General features: G+C 42.0%; 1 protein-coding gene and 1 long non-coding RNA gene across 3 annotated transcripts in view; one reads left to right on the top strand and one right to left on the bottom strand.

Annotated features, from left to right (window-relative positions):
* The window catches only part of LOC132401721 (uncharacterized), a 308,491-nt gene that overhangs the window by 26,962 nt on the left and 264,413 nt on the right, over window positions 1–17,116 (top strand). The gene's annotated exons all lie outside the window — the stretch shown is intronic.
* Window positions 6,661–17,116, bottom strand: part of LOC132401722 (uncharacterized) — a 161,513-nt gene continuing 151,057 nt past the window's right edge. Inside the window, exon 3 of the long non-coding RNA XR_009514684.1 lies at window positions 6,661–8,634. This is a non-coding gene — a long non-coding RNA (uncharacterized LOC132401722). The remainder of the gene's footprint in view (window positions 8,635–17,116) is intronic.

The raw sequence follows: 17,116 nt of genomic DNA, 5'->3' as shown, positions 1-17,116 counted from the left end.
CAAGGACTTGTGACTGTCCATTGAAATAGCTGTTTAATTAGCTCCCCTCATCCTCTTTCGTCACGACTCTGCAGATGTCCCCATTTTTATTCAGTTCATTGTGTTGTGGAGTCTGCTTCAGCCACTAGTTCAGGCAAGTGCATTCTCAATCATTGTGAATCCAGTGGAAAAATTAATTCTCTTCTGGCTCTTTTGGAAGTGATCTTATATCTAAAGCCTCTGGTTACTGACACTCCACCTAACACAACAGTTTAGACCATAAGATATAGGTGCAGAATTAGGCCACGTGATCAAGGCTGATCCATCTTACCTCTTGGCCCCAATCTCATACTTTCTCCTTATATTCCTTCATGCACTGATTGGTTAAGAATCTATCAACCTCTGAAACATCGAAACATAGGAAACCTACAACACAATACAGGCCCTTCAGCCCACAAAGCTGTGCTGAACATGTTCTTACCTTAGAACTCCCTAGGCTTGCCCATAGTCCTCTATTTTTCTAAGCTCCATGTATCCATCCAGGAGTTTCTTAAAAGACATCATCGCTTCCACCTCCACCGCTGCCGCTGGCAGCCCATTCCATGCACTCACCACTCTCTGTAAAAAAAAAACTTAACCCCTCTGCCTTAAATATACCCAAAGACTTGGCCACCACAGTCACCTGTGGCAATGAATTCCACAGATTACCACTCATGGCTAAAGAAATACCTCCTCATCTCTATTCTGAAAGGGTGTCCCACTATTCTTAGGCTGTGTCCTCTGGTCTTAGACTCTCCCACTATAGGAAAAACCCTTCCCTGTCGAGACCTTTTAATATTCAATAGGTTTCACTGAGGTTACCCCTCACTCTCCTGAATTCCGGTGAGTAGAGGCCCAAAGCCATCAAATGCTTCTCACATTGGAAACCTTTAAATCCCAGAATCAGTTTCTCACAATCTACTCTCTCAAAACCTCACATTGGATCATACAGCTGCAGTTATTTGTGTCACAGTCGGGCATGCATACCTCTTAAAATGAGTTCCACTCCAGCAGGTCAAGTGTTGATGATATATTGGGCAGCTCCCAATGACTCACGCCTTGTTATTGTGCATTGTGACACCCAGATGGTCTTGGCTCATTCTGCAGAGTATAATGTTAAATTGAAAGGGATATTATACCAGAGGCAGAAAGAGAGCATTGTGGTACTGCTATCACCTTACAGTGTTAGTTAACAAATGGTATGTATTCTGAAATATATTCTTTTCATGTTAAAAGTTTACAAGAATGGAAATGTGATTAGTAGGTTTGTGAACTTGACTTGGTGGGACTTGGGACATTAAGTTGAGGCACTGAGTAGAGAGAGTTCAGAAGTCAGGAGGTCATGCTACAGCTTCATAAAACTCTGGTTAGGCCACATCTGGAGTATTGCATCCAGTTCCAGTTGCTCCACTCTAGGAAGGATGTTGGGCCATTGAAGAGGGTGCAGAAGAGGTTTACGAGGATGCTTTAGAGGGCATATGCTATTACAAGAGGCAGGATAAACTTGGGTTGTTTTCTCTGGAACGTCAGAGGCTGAGGGGAGATCTGATGTAGAGGTTTAGAAGATTTTGAGATAGAGTGGAGAGAGAGTATCTGTTTCCCAGGGTTGAAATGTCTAATACAAGAGGGCATACATTGAAGGTGAGAGGGGGTTCAAGGAAGATGTGAGGGGTATGTTTTTTTACTTAGAAAGTCAGGGATGCCTGGAATACACTGCCTGGTATGATGGTAGAGGCAAATACATTAGAGGCTTTTGAGAGACATTTGGATAGGCACATGAATATAAGGAAGATGGAGGGATATGGACAAGATGTAAGTAGGAGGGATTCGTGTTTGGGCATTTTTGATTTGCTTTTTAGCTGGTTAGGCACAACATTATGAGCTCAATGGCCTTTTCCTGTGCTGTACTCTTTGTTCTATGAATCTGTGTGAAGCAAAGCAGCGATGCTGTGAAAGAACAGAGCCTTTTGTGGGTTTTCCATTGTTTGAAATAGGCTAGGGTTACACTTACTGGTAGAATCTCAGTTAATCTGGAGGAAGCAGAAGGCAACTTGTAACTTTACAGGGCTATCTTCATCTGTTGGAACATATAATAGAGCATAGAACAGGATGGGTGGCCCAGTAGCCTTGTGGTTAGCACAACGGGTGAACCAGCTTCAATTCTCGCCATTGCTCTGTAAGGAGTTTGTACGTTCTCCCCTGACCATGCGGGTTTCCACACAGTCCAAAGACGTACTGGTTGGTTGGTTAATTGGTTATTGTAAATGGTTCCGTGCTTAGTCTAGGATTAAGCTGAAGTGCCTATTCTGCACAGTGTCTCAATGAAATAAATAGTTTGCAATCCAGTACAGTACTCATCACACTTTATTTTTCTTATGTCTATGTGTCAGTCTAACAGTCTCTCAAATGTCCTTAATGTATCAGGTTCTACCATCATTCCTGGCAGTTGATTCCAGGCATCTACCACTCCCTGTGTAAAACAAAAAAAAGCTACCTTTGACATCTCCCTAAACTTTCTTCCACTCATTTGCAACAGGTGTCCTTTGGTATTGGCCTCCTGCCCTGTGAAAAAAGCACTGGCTGTCCATTCTACCTAGGCCCATCATAATCATGTACACCGCCATCAAGTTACTGTATGTCTTCCTTCTCTCCAAAGGAGAGAAGCCCTAGCTCTCTCAACTATCCTCATTAGGCATGCTCTCTTATCCAGGAGGCGTCCTGGTAAATCTCCTCTACATCCTCTCTAAAGCTTTCACATCCTTCTTGTAATGAAGTAACTAGACTGAGCACAGTACTATAACGATGGTCCTACCAGAGTTTTATAAAACTGCGACATTGCCTCATGGCTCTTAAGCTCAATCCTTCAAATAATGAAGGCCAACATACCATACCTCTTCTTAACCACTCTATCAACTTGTGTGGCGACTTTGTGGGATGTATGGACTTAGATCCAAGATCCCTCTGTTCATCCACACTGCTGAAATTTATTTTGAAGATTTATTGGTCTATCTGTCCCAGGGGGCTGTGAACAATGGCACCAGAGAAAGGCAGTACAATAGAAAACAAAAACTGAAGATTCGGAGAACACTCAGCAGGTCAGGCAGCATACGTGGAGAAAGGAACAATTCACATTTAAGATTGGTAATCTTACATTAGTCCTCATAGTTGAAGAGTAATAGAACACAGAAACAGCACCACTACTTCTATGTATACCAACCAACAAGTGCATGATGCCAGGCAAATAACCTCTTCTTCAATATCAACAAGAAAAAGGGGATAGTTACCGACTTCAGGAGAACTCACACCACTCTTTACATCGGTGGCACAGCAGTGGAAAATGTAAACAGTTTCAAACTCCTGGGAGTGTACATCCCACACAACCTCTCATGGTCCTTGCACAGTCAGAAAAGCTCACCAACGCCTCTGCTTTCTGAGGAGGTTGAAGAGAGCTGGACTCTGCACATCCATACTCACTTCCTTCTACATACGTGCAGCTGCATCACTGCATGGTACGGAAACTGCTCTACAACGGGTAGTCAAAACTGCCCAACACATCACCCACACCAGCCCACCCAACGTCAGGTCACATGAATAGAAAGGTTCCAGAAAAGGACCAGAAACTTCATGAAGGATCTCACCTTGCCCTGGTCATGAACTGTTTGTCCCATTCTCATTAGGGAGGATGCATAGCATCCATGTCAAGACCACCAGACCCAAAAACAGTTACTTTCTTACACTCATGTGCCTAGCATCACTTTATGAACACACAATCAAAATATATATATATATATTTATAAAAGCTATCTCATGTACTTATATTTATTGTGCTTTTATTATTATGATCTTATTTTATATTTTTTGTGCTGCAAATCTGTGCAGATCTGGAGTAACAATTAATTTATTCTCCATTACATTTCTGTACAGGAAATAATATTAAACAATCTTGAATCTTGAAGTACCTAACAGTACAAATCTCATTTACCAGCACATGCTCTTTAAACCTGGTGATACAAGCATTTGTCCAGAAGCTCTTTAAATATTCTGAGAGTACTTGCTTCCTCCACATTATCAGGCTGTGTATTCCCAATTGCCACCACCTTCTAGGTGATAACTTCTTCATTTCCCCCGTAATCCTCATATGAAACCTTTTAAATCTGGTTTTAGACACTTCTGCCATAGGGAAAATGTCTTCCTATTTGCACTACCAGTGCCCTTCAAAATTTTAAGCAACTTATCAATTTCAACCCCCCACACCCGCCAGCCTCCTTTAGATAACAAACACAACCAGCCTCTCCTCTTAACCTGAAACATTAGATCCCTGGAAACATCTTGGTGAATCTCCTCTGCACCTTCTCCAGTGCAATCACATCCTTTCTATTGTGTGGCAAGTGTGACACAATATTCCAGTTGTTTCCTAAAGTTATACCCAGACCTCCTTGCTCTTATACCCCAGCTACTGACGGCAAGCAATTTATATGCCATTTTATGTAATTACATAAATTATATTTATCATTTTATATATATATATATATACTTTTTATTTCACAATTTGCCTTCTTTTGCACATTAGTTGTTTGTCAGTCTTTATTTATAGTTTTTCATAAAATCTATTGTATTTCTTTATTTTTTGGTAAATGCCCACAAGAAAATGAATTTCAAGGCATATATGTTGACATATGTGTACTTTGATAATAAATTTACTTTGACATTGACTTTGAGATGCTGAAATCTGTAGTGACAAACAATCTACTGGTGGAACTTAATGGGTTGAGTAACATCTGTGAGAGAAAAAGAGTAGAGATACAGTGTTTCAACCTGATACATCAACATTTCTTATCCCCTCACAGATGCTGCTCAGCCTGCTGAGTTCCTCCCACAGACACTTTGTTACCCCCTCTTGTAGGTTAGTTGTGAAAGGACTGAAAGGGAGCTATTGGGTAAATAGGAAAAAAATTGTGCAGGGATAAGGTGAAGTACAAAGTAAAAAGAGACTGCATGGTTTGATGGAATCATCTTTGGATTATGTGTTGGCGCGTGGCCTAGTGGGCAAGGCATCAGACTAGTAACCTGAAGGTGACTGGTTCGAGCCTCAGCTGAGGCGGCGTGTTTGTGACCTTGAGCAAGGCACTTAACAACACATTGCTCTGCAATGTCACCGGTGCCAAGCCGCATTGGTCCTAGTGCCCTTCCCTTGGACAACATCGGAGAGGGGAAGGCCTGCAGCTTGGGCAACTGCCGGTCTCCCATACAACCCTGTCCAGGCCTGCACCCTGCAAACTCCAGGCACAGATCCATGGTCTCTCGAGACCAACAGATGCCACCTTTGGATTATATCTCTTTAACTTCTGGTAATTATCCCCTCCTTCACCCTATTCCCTTTTCCCTCTCTCACATTATCTCCCTACCTGCCTACCACCTCCCCCAGTGCTCCTCCCCCTTCCCTTCCACAGTCTTCTGTCCTCTCCTATCAGATCCATCCTTCTCCAGCTCTTTATCTCTTTCGCAAATCAACTTCCTGGCTCTTTACTTCACCCCCCCACCCCCCTCTTCTGGTTTCACCTATCATCTACCATCTTGTACTTCTTGCTCCCTCCCCCCACCTTCTTACTCTGATGTTTCCCCTTCCTTTCCAGTCCTGATGAAGGGTCTCAGCCTGAAACATCGACTATTTACTCATTTCCATAGGTGCCACCTGGCCTGCTGCGGTCCTGAGTGTGTTCCTTATCTTTGCAAAGCTGGCATTGACCCCGGGGGTTGAATGGCCTCTTTGTGTGTTGCATGTGCATTACTGAATGAAACCTACCATCCTGATCTGATCTACAAGCGACAGCAGATAGTTTGACTCTTGGCAAAACTGATATATTCTGTCCTTGTAAGCAATGTCTATGAAGAAGAAATAGGTATACTTCAGCCCAAAGTGACTTTGGATTATCTTCTCAGTACACCACTAAATCACGTTTGCTTATCCAAGTACCATGACACAGTTTAGTATGCCTTTTCTCACAATATTTGTATACAACGTTGTTGGACAACACCCATTGCTGATATTAAGGCATTTTTCACAAGGGGTAATAGTAGAAGCAGGAAATTATATTCAGTTCCATGCTTCTGGAATACACCCAGATATTCAACATTACAGATGGGTGAAATTGACCCTTAATGTGCTGCAGTCGATCACAAAAGTCTGAAGGTTATTTTGAATCTTTGGTAAGGTGTGTCCATGAGTTACATTCTGCCCAACATATTCCTTGATATGGCAGTGGCCCCTGCTTAATGGAAGTGCCCATTCCCCATCTCTGGCACTGCCAGGGAGCTGCCTATTTCCATCATTGGGCAACCTGCCATGAAGAAACAGCCGCGCATAGTCGCTCTGAAGCCGATCGTTTGTCAGGCCAGAGTTCCGGCACGGTGGCAACTCTGTGGCAATGTAACTCGTAAATTTTGCCCATCAATAGCTCAAGAACAAAACAGGAAAAATGAGGCTTTGTAAGTGTTTTCTCTTTCCATAGAAGTGCAAATCATTGAAGTTTAATATGTGCCTTTATAACAGCAGTCTGCAGGGTCAGTGGAAATCAATCTCAATTCTGTAGGGATAGCATAACAAATCCTGTCTCAATCTCAAAACATTTGCTCCATATTTTATTACATTTTTACACTTATTAAAGGCGTTCATCTTGATATATTTATCACTATTTTTTCTAAACTGTTTACGTTGTAAATACATGCAGGTATTTATTTATTCACATTTTATCTGCCCTTTAACCTCTAATTTTATTGTTTACATAATCCTTCATTCTTTATAATTGTTGAATGGTGTTTTTTTTTGTTGTATGTTGCTCTCTGTCCAACGTACCACAGCGAATTCCTAATGCATGTGGAAGTATGTGGTGAACAAAGTTCCTTGATCCCTGATGCACACTCAGAACAGAAGGACGTTCCTTTAGAATGAAGATGAGAAGGAGTTTTTTCAGCCAGACGGTGGTGAGTCTGTGGAATTCATTGGCACAGACGGCTGAGGAGAACAAGTCATTGATTATTCTTAAAGCAGAGGTTGATAGGTATTTAATTGGTAGTATTTCAAAGGTTATGGGGAGAAGACAGACAAATGGGATTGAGTGGCAACATACAACCATGATCAAATGGTGCAGTAGATTTGATGGGGCAGGTGGACTAATTCTACTCCTATGTCTTAGTTTGAAGCAAATGAATATGAATGCAAGAACATGGACCATGTGTGGAAAGACAAGATTAAGTTTGTTAGCTTAATTAGTTCAGCACAAAATTGTGGGCTGAAGGGACATTTCCAGTGCTGTACTTTTCTGTGTTCTGTGTTCAAATGTGAGCTGCTGCGTGTTGACTTGATTAAGCAATTGTCGTTGTTTCAGCTGTGGTTTTGTGAACGTCACTCTGATCTCTGAATCTGAATGTTGCGAGTTCAAGTCTTACTCCAGAGGCCTGCAATGCAGAGATCTGCAGTCACTCCAGTGCTTGAGGGAGTATTGAATTGTTCTTTGGATGCGATGTCCCAGAATTATGTCAATGGTCCCAGGACATCATCCTAAGGAAGGAATTCTCGCTGCTATAGCGTCTGTGCAGCTTTCTTAACCGTGACTGTGAATAATGGGGGTAATGTTGAACAGAAAGTGACAAAGAGAACAGCTTAAGCACGTGAAACTGACTAACTTATTTAGCACTCTGTCTACATTGGGCATGTATACATACATTCACATATACAACGATGCTTTCCCCTTTCAGTAAAGGTATAAATCATACCATTTACAGACCATTGCTCTCCTTAATCTTCTCCAAGGAACTCACAATATCCATTTCTTGACTCGCTATAGTTGAAGCTACCATTTTTTTCTTCTGTGGTCCCCTCTAGGTCAACATCTGGCTGTAGGTTTTCAAAAGTTCAAATGTCCAATTTAATGTCAGAGAAATGTATACAATATACATCCTGAAATGCTTTTTCTTTGTAAAAATCCACGAAAACAGAGAAGTGCCCCCGAGAATGAACGACACTTAAACATGAGAACCCCAAGGTCTCCCCCACCGATGTGTAAGCGGCAGCAAGCAATGACCCCCCCCCCACCCACCAGAAAAAACAAAACGTGTCGGTACCATCACTGAACCCAACCGTGTGCTAAACGATAGCAAAGACACAGACCAAAGTTACCCCAAAGGCTTCACATTTCATCCAATATTTGACAAACCACAGGTTCTCTCTCTCCCTGGCAAGGGAGAGGGAAGTGTCCCCCATTCTCACAGCCAGCGGGAGACATAACAACAACCCACTGGTTTATGATCTTAAAAGTCCGCTTCATCGCTTTTATCGAGCTCTCCATCTGAAGATCGCAAAGACCTCAGGTCTTCAGGCCCACAGCAAAAGATTTCCTGACCTCCTGACGACACATGAGTTTCCTGCCGTGACACTGACCCTCGATCTACCCGTCTCCGGAGCCCTGTGATCTCAGGCTTCCAAACACGAGTGAGACTCCCAGGCCAAGCCCCTGGCATGTCGAATAACAGCCAGTCGTGGAACCCCGAGAATGGGTCCCATTCCCGCAAAGAGCCGAAATCTGTGTGTAACTCCAGGTCAGGATCTTCAAAAGAACCCTGAAAAGGAAAAATAAAGATATTAAAGGTGGAAATAGAGCTGTTTCCAAAGATGCAAGCAAAGGAGTTGCTGTTAGGCACCATTATCCCCCCTAAGCTCTGCCTAAAATAGCAGAGGCTTTTAATTTTAAGACCGTAAGAGCATAAGATATAGGAGCAGAATTAGGCCATTTGAACCCTGGAATGCTAACAAACTACATTCAGCGGCTAAATTATTAGGTATTTCCTGCGGCTAATAAAGTGGTTACTAAGTGTACGAACATGGTCTTCAGCTGTTGTAGACCATCCACTGCAAAATTTAACATGTGCATTCACAGATGCTCTACTGCACACCGTTGTTGTAACATAAAGTTATTTGAGTTACTGTCACTTTCCTGTTGGCTTGAGACTGCATTGGTATCATATTGACATAAGAGAATGGTTACTATAAGACATGAGATATAGGAGCAGAATTAGGCCATTTGGCCTATTGAGTCTGGTCCTCATGGCTAATCCAATTTTCCGCTCAGTCCCAATCTCCTGCCTTCTCCCCATATCCCTCTCTGCCCTGACCAATCATGAGTCTATCAACCTCTGCCTTAAATATACAGAAAGGCTTGACTTCCACAGCTGCTTGAGGCAAAGAATTCCATAGATTCACCACTCTCTGGCTAAAGAAGTACCTCGTCATCTTTGCTCTAAAAGGAGGTGTAGCTCTATTCTGAGACTATGTACTCTGGTCTTAGACTCCATAGGAAACATCTTCTCCACATCTACTCTATCAAGTCTTTTCACCATTCGATAGGTTTCAATGAGGTCACCCGTTATTCTTTCAAATTCTAGTGGATACAGGCTTAGAACCATCAAATGCTCTTCATATGACAAGCCATTCAATCCTGGAATCATTTTTGTGAACCTCCTTTGAACCCTCTCTAGTTTCAGCACATCCTTTCTAAGATGAGGGGCCCAAAGCTGTTCATAATACTCCAAGTGAGGCCTAATAAGCCAAATGGTCTAATTCTCCTATATTTTATAGTCTTAATAAAAACAAATCAGGAAAATTACCAGGATTCAGTTTGTTTATTTGAGATACTATGAGGCTTAACTGGGACAGGAGACTTGACAAACAAGTTCCAACTGGTGTCAGTTGTGTGCATTCTTGTGGCTGTTACATGCTACACCATGCTTAGAGCAATCAGCTTTTAAGCAATCTCAATTGTGTGCGTTCATGTTGAATAAACAGTGATCTTTGTCACTGATAGTTGGCAAGATATAAGCAGTAAGACAATTCAGAACTGTTTTGCTCACTGCTGTTTTAAGCATTGAGGCTTGGCGATTCCAGAAACAATGGGGAGTGATAATGAAACGATTTCCTTACTTCAGCAAGTTAAGACCTACGAAGAATTTGAAAGCATCAACAATCATTTTGAATGTTACTTTTGGTCTCCAATAAATACTCAGCTCTCATCTTTAGCTCTAAGTAGCTGTTTCTCTGCAGCACGTAAGGATAGCTGATGAATCTCATACCTTGGTGAAATAGGGACGTGCCTGAATTAGCGTACAAAATCAGATCAGGCAAACTGGCTGGATGAGATCCACAGTAAGATCCAACGGCCAGGAAGACAGCTCTACGGTGCTCCGTGGAGTACTAAGAGCTTGACAATGCACAGAATTTCAAAGTTCCAAGTTCCAAGTAAATTTATCTAAGTACATGCGCATCACCATATTCAACTCTGAGTTTCGTTTTCTTGCAGGAATACTCAGTAAATTCAAGAACCATAATAGAATCAATGGAAGATTTCACCCAACAGAATGGACAAATAACCAATGTGCAAAAGACAACAAACTGTGCAAATACAAAAGAAGAAAAGGTTATATAAAAAAAAGGTTATATAAGTGAAATAGTAATACTTAAAAGGTTATATAAAGGTTATATAAATGAAATAGTAATACTTAAAAATAAATAAATAATCGCTGTGGAGAACATAAGGAAGAGTGCTTGAAAGTGAGTCCATAGGCTGTGGGAACAGTTCAGTGAAGGGTCATGGGAAGTTGAGGAAATTTGTCCTTCTTGTTCAAGAGCCCAATGGGTGAGGGGTAAATATCTGTTCTTGAGTCTGGTGGTGTGAATCCTGAGACTCCTGTATCGTCTCCCTGATAGAAGCAAAGAGAAAAGAGCATAACCCGGTATCGTGGGGGTCGCTGAGGATGGATGCTGCTTTCCTGCGACAGCACTCTATGTAGATGAGTTCAATGGTCAAGTCAGGTCAAGTCAACTTTTATTGTCATTTCGACCATTACTGCTGGTACAGTGCATAGTAAAAATGAGACAACATTTTTCAGGACCATGGTTTACATGACACAGTACAAAAAGCTAGACTGAACTACGTAATAAAAAAAGCACAGAGAAAGCTATACTAGACCACAGACCTACACTGGACTGCATAAAGTGCACAAAAACAGTGCAGGCATTACAATAAATAAGGACAGTAGGGCAAGGTGTCAGTCCAGGCTTCGGGTATTGAGGAGTCTGATAGCTTGGGGGAAGAAACTGTTATATAGTCTGGTCATAAGAGCTCGAATGCTTCAGTGCCTTTTCCCAGATGGCAGGAGGGAGAAGAGATTGTATGAGGGGTGCATGGGGTCCTTCATAATGCTGTTTCCTTTGTGTGGAGAGGGCTTTAGGTCATATCTACTACTTTTTGTCGGATTTTCCATTCAAGGACACTGGTGCTTCCGTAACAGGCTGTGATGCAACTAGTCTATATACTCTCCAAAAAAATCCGTTAAAGCTTTAGCCATCCCTTGCAACCAGGGAAGACCCCAGTTGTGATATCTACTCATACTACTGGAGCTAGCCTTCCTAGGTTGAGAGAGTGGAACTACCCCAGTGCAACAGCTTCCCCACTTTAAGCACTCTCCCGCATAAGTTTCCTGTTACCGTGAGCTACAACAGACAATATCCAGTAGTGTTTTAATTTGTTCTGTATTTCATTTATATTCATAGTTTGTTACTTAGTTAAATGGTAGTTTGCCCTTTTAACACTTCCCATGAAAATTCAGCCAGTTGGGGTAAAATGAGGTCCTGATTGGTTCCTGATGTGTCCCAGTTACCTAAAATCCTCTGTATATGTCACAATACACTACTGAGAGGTTCATTTTCTTGCAGGCATTCACAGTAGAACAAAGAAGTACAATAGAATCAATGAAAAATTATACACGAAGACTGACAACCAACATGCAAAAGAAGACAATCTGTGCAAATAAAGCAAATAACAATAATAGTAATAATTATAAATAAATAAGTAACACTGAGAACTTGAGTTGTAGAGTCTTTGAAAATGAGTTCACAGGCTGTGGAATCAGTTCAGTGTTGAGGTGAGTGACGATATCCATGTTGGTTCAGGAGCCTGATGGTTGAGGGGTATTAGTTGTTCCTGAACCTGGTGATGAGGGACCTGAGGCTCCCGTACCTCTTTCCTATGGTTGCATTGAAAAGAGAGCATAGTCCAGATGGTGTGAGGATCTTTGATGATGGATGCTGCTTTCCTACGCCAATGCTCTTTGTAGATAGGCTCAATGGCAGAGGGGGAGGGTGGCAGGTGGAGGAGGGTGTTTCCAATTATGAACTGGGCTGCATCTACCACTTTTTGTGGGATTTTCTATGCTTGGACATTGGAGTTTCCATACCAGGCCATGATCCCACCAGTCATGTTACTCTCCATTCTGCATCTATAGAAACTTAGAGACATGGTGTCATGACAACAACCTTTCTCTTAATGTCAGCCAAGCACAGGGTGCAGGTCATTTGTTTTAGAAACGTGGTGGGGAAGGTACAGCACATGCCCCTTAACACATTGGCGGTGTTGAGGTTGAGAGTTTCAAGTTCCTAGGTGTGAACATCATCAATAGCCTGGTCTGGTCTAACTACTTTGATGTCATGGCCAAGAAAACTCACCAACACCTCTACTTCAAGTTCTAGTTTATTGTCATTCAACCACACACACGTATCCAGCTGAACAAAGCAAAGTTCTTCAGGGACCAAGGTACAAAACACAGAGTATATCACATGCAGCACATAAAATAATATTAACACAATAATACTGACAGATAAAGAAGTACTCTGTAGATGTACGTTGCCATAAAGTGCATGTACGACATGTGGTGAAATATACAGCAGTGTTAGTGCCACTGGCGCTGTCATAAATACTGTGTACTGGGTTGCAGCAGGGTGTTCAGAAGTCTCACAGTCTGGGAGGAAACAAGTCCTTATTCTTATAAAGTGGTCCCTTCAGCTTGACGGCAGGATGTCAAAGAGATTACAGAATGGATGGGAAGGGTCCTTGACAACAATGGGCTCTGCAAACACAGTGGATCTACTGTACATCCTCAGTGGAAGGGGGTGGGGAACCCTGGTGGTGCAGCAATCCTCACAATCAGTTGCAGGGCCTTATGTTCCGATGGGCAGTTGCAGTTCCCGTACCAGACAGCGATACAGATGGTTAGGATGCTCTCGATGACTCTGCAGCATAATGTGGTAAGAATGGGGATGAGGAGCCTTTCATGCCTCAACCTCTTCAGGAGGCGGCGGCACTGTTGTGCTTTCTTGACTGAAGAGGTGGTACTGCTGAACCGAGTGGGGTCATCTGTGATGTGCAGTCCAGGGAACTTGGTGTTGTTGACTCTGTCCACAGAAGAGCTGTTGGTGTGCAGTAGCAAATGGTCAGCCCGTATCTTCCTGAGGTCCAAAATCATCTCTTTAGTGTTGTCCATGTTAAGACTCAAGTTCCTGTGTTTGAGCTATTCTACTTCCTCTCTGTTTGCTGACTTATCATTGTTGCTTATGAGGCCAACCACTGTTGTGTCATCAGTGAATTTAATGATGTGGTTAGAGCTGGATCTAGCAGTACAGTTGTGTGTCAGCAATGTGAACAGCAACAGACTGACATACGGTTCTTGAGAGCAATGGTGCTCAGTGTGATGGAACTAGAGATGTTGCTTCCAGCACGAACTTTCTGAAGTCTCAGCTTCATGAAGTCCAAGATCCAGTTACAGAGTTACTTCCTTTGGAATCTAAAAAAATTTGACATGTCCCCATCAACTCTTACCAAATTTTTATCAATGCACCATAGAAAGTATTCTATCTCGGTGCATCATAGCTTGTCATGGCAACTGCACTGCACATGATTGCAAGAAACTTCAGAGTTGTGGACACAACCCAGCACATTACTGATACCAGCTTCCCTACGTGCACTCTGTCTATACTGAGTAGCCAGCAGAATCAAATACATCACCCACTCTGGGCATTCTGTCTTCTCCCTTCTCCCATCAGGCCAGGGACCTTCTATAAAACCCTGAGATTGTGTACCACCAGGTTCAAAGACTGCTTCTATCCCACCATTATCAGTCTCTTGAACAGACCTCTTCTACAATAAGATGAACTCCTGGCCTCGCAAACTAACTCATTATGATCTTGCACTTTATCGTTTACCTACCTTGCACTTTATCCATAGCTTTTACAGTTTATTCCACATTTTTATTGTCTTAGCTTATTCTAACTCAACACACTGTGAAATGAATTGACCTGTGTGAACAGTATGCAAAACAAGATTTTCACTGTATTTCATGTATGACACTAATAAACCAATACCAATTGTTTTCTGTATTTTTTAAGCAATTAAACTCGGTTGACTCACGTATCAATCATGCAGAATGTACATTGTCATATTGATTTAAGAATGCTACAAATTATTTTCAAAATGCACCGTGCAATCCAATTTGTGAGATGCGCTTGCTCGTGAGCCCTCTGAATGGTGATCTGGTAGATTGTGATATGTCACAATATTATCATGAATTCACTTGTTCATCACTTTGTATTTACTAATTGCAATTTATTTGCTCTTACTGGAGATCGAAACCTGATGTATCTCTCATATACAGATTGAATCCATTTTGCCTAAAGCTAATTTTAAAGAAGTAGAAAAATGCCTCACCTCCAAATTGAACTATAAAGCAATCAGTTAGTGATGTACTTAAGATGCATCATAAGTTCCTTACACAGAGAGTGGTGAATGCAAGGAATAGTCTACCAGAGGTGGTTGTAGAGGCAGATACATTAGGGACATTGAAGAAGCTCTTAGATACGCACATGGATGATGGATAGTAAAAGTTTTTTCAAGTATGTTAAAAATAAAAGAGAAATGAGAGTGGATATAAGACCGCTAGAAAATGAGGCATGAGAAATAATAATGAGGGACAAGGGGATGGCCGATGAACTAAATGAGTATTTTGCATCATTCTTCACTGTGGAAGACACTAACAGTATGCCTGATGTTGTAGTGTGTGAAGGAACATGAGTGGATACGGCTACTATTACAAGACAGAAGGTGCTCAAAAAGCTAAAAGACCTAAAGGTACATAAGTCACCCAAACCAGATGAACTGCACCCTAGGGCTCTGAAAGAGGTAGCAGTAGAGATTGTGCAGGCATTAGTTATGATCTTTCAAGAATCATTGGACTCTGGCATGGTGCCAGAGGACTAGAAGATTGCAAATGTCACTGCTCTTTAAGAAAGGAGGAAGGCAGGAGAAAGGAAATTATGTACTAGTTAGCCTGACCTCAGTGGTTGGGAAGATGCTAGAGATGCTAGAGTCAAATGTTAAGGATGAGGGGATGGAATACTTGGTGACACAGAACAAGATTGTACAAAGTCATCATGGTTTCCTTCAGGGAAAGTTCTGCCTGACTAAACTGTTGGAATTCTTTGAGGAGATTACAAGTAGGATAGATAAAGGGGATGTAGTGGATGTTGTATATTTGGACTTTAAGAGGCCTTTGACAAGGTGCCACACATGAGGCTGCTTACCAAGTTAAAAGCCCATGGTATTACAGGAAAGTTACTAACATGGTCAGAGCATTGGCTGATTGGTGAGAGGCAACAAGTGGGAGTAAAAGGATCCTTTTCTGGTTGGCTGCCAGTGACTAGTGATGTTCTGCAGGGGTCAGTTTTGGGATCACTTCTCTTATGCTGTATATCAATGATTTAGATGAATAAATAGATGGCTTTGTTGCCAAGTTTTCAGATGATATAAGGTTTGGTGGATGAGCAGGTGCTGAGGAAACAGGTAGGATGCAGAAGGACTTAGATTAGGAGAATGGGCAAGAAAGTGGCAAATGAAATATAATGTTGGAAAATGCACTGTCATGCACTTTGGTAGTAGACAAAAATCTGCAAACTATTTTCTAAACGGGGAGAAAATTCAAAAGTCTAAGATGCAAAGGGACTTGGGACTCCTTGTGCAGAACACTCTAAAGGTAAACCTGCAGGTTGAGTCAGTGGTGAGGAAGGCAAATGCCACGTTAGCATTCATTGCAAGAGTTCTTGAATACAAGAGCAAGGAGGCAATGCGGAGGTTTTAAAAGGCACTGGTAAGGCTTCACCTTGAGTATTGTGAACAGTGATGTGTTGCCATTGGAGAGGGTCCAGAGGAGGTTCACAAGGATGATTCCAGGAATGAAAGGGTTATCATATGAGGAAGGTTTGATGGCTCTGGGTCTGTACTCGCTGAAATTCAGAAGAATGGGGTGGTGGTATCTCATTAAAACCTTTCGAATGTTGAAAGGTTTCCAGAGTAGATGTGGAAAGGATGTTTCCCATGGTGGGAGAGTCTAGGACAAGGATAGAGGGCGTCCATTCAAAACAGAGCTGTGGAGACATTTCTTTAGCTAAAGAGTGGTGAATTTGTGGAATGTGTTGCCATATGAAGCTGTGGAGTTTGGGTCATTGGGTGTATTTAAGGCAGAGGTTTGGTAGGTTCTTGATTGGACATGGCATCAAAGGTTACGGGGAGAAGGCCAGGAACTGGGGTTGAAGGGGGGGGGGGGAATAAAAAGGATCAGCTATGATTGGATGGTGGAGCAGACTCGATGGGCCAGATGGCCTAATTCTGCTCCTATGTCCTATAGTCTTATGATAGAAAAATAGAGGGCTATGTAAGAGTCAAAGGTTAGATTCATCTTAAAAGGCCGAAGTGCCTGTATTATATCGTAATGTTCTATGTTCATAGCATTCCACGGTAAAATACCTGCCAAAGGAATCATGGGCTCAGCAAAAGACCATGGCCACAAACACATTTTCAGATGTGTTCCTAAAATTCCTTCAAAATTAATATTCCCCATTGAGTGAAAATATTTTGTCAGGTTGGTCTGGGTTTGCATTCCTTAATTATACTCAATTGTATTCTGCATGTTATCCTACATGAGTGCAGTGGCATTTTGTTTTTATCACTCTAGATTCTTGTAAAGTTACCATCCTAGCAGATTAATTGTATTCTGCACCAATCATGTTGCTAATAAATGGGAAATGGCTTTCAGCAATGAAGACATTTTCTTCCTGCTACAAACTCAGGATCTGATGCTTCACTGTTAAAAGAACTGAAGCACTGTTTTTCCCAATGCTGCAACACTGAATCTAATGCCAGTAACTTCCCCTTCCAAAACTCAA

The sequence above is a fragment of the Hypanus sabinus genome, chromosome 11 (assembly GCF_030144855.1).
Source record: "Hypanus sabinus isolate sHypSab1 chromosome 11, sHypSab1.hap1, whole genome shotgun sequence".
NCBI classification, from domain to species: Eukaryota; Metazoa; Chordata; class Chondrichthyes; order Myliobatiformes; family Dasyatidae; genus Hypanus; species Hypanus sabinus.
The sequence above is the reverse complement of the archived record's forward strand: the minus strand, read 5'-3'. Positions and strand labels throughout refer to the sequence as shown.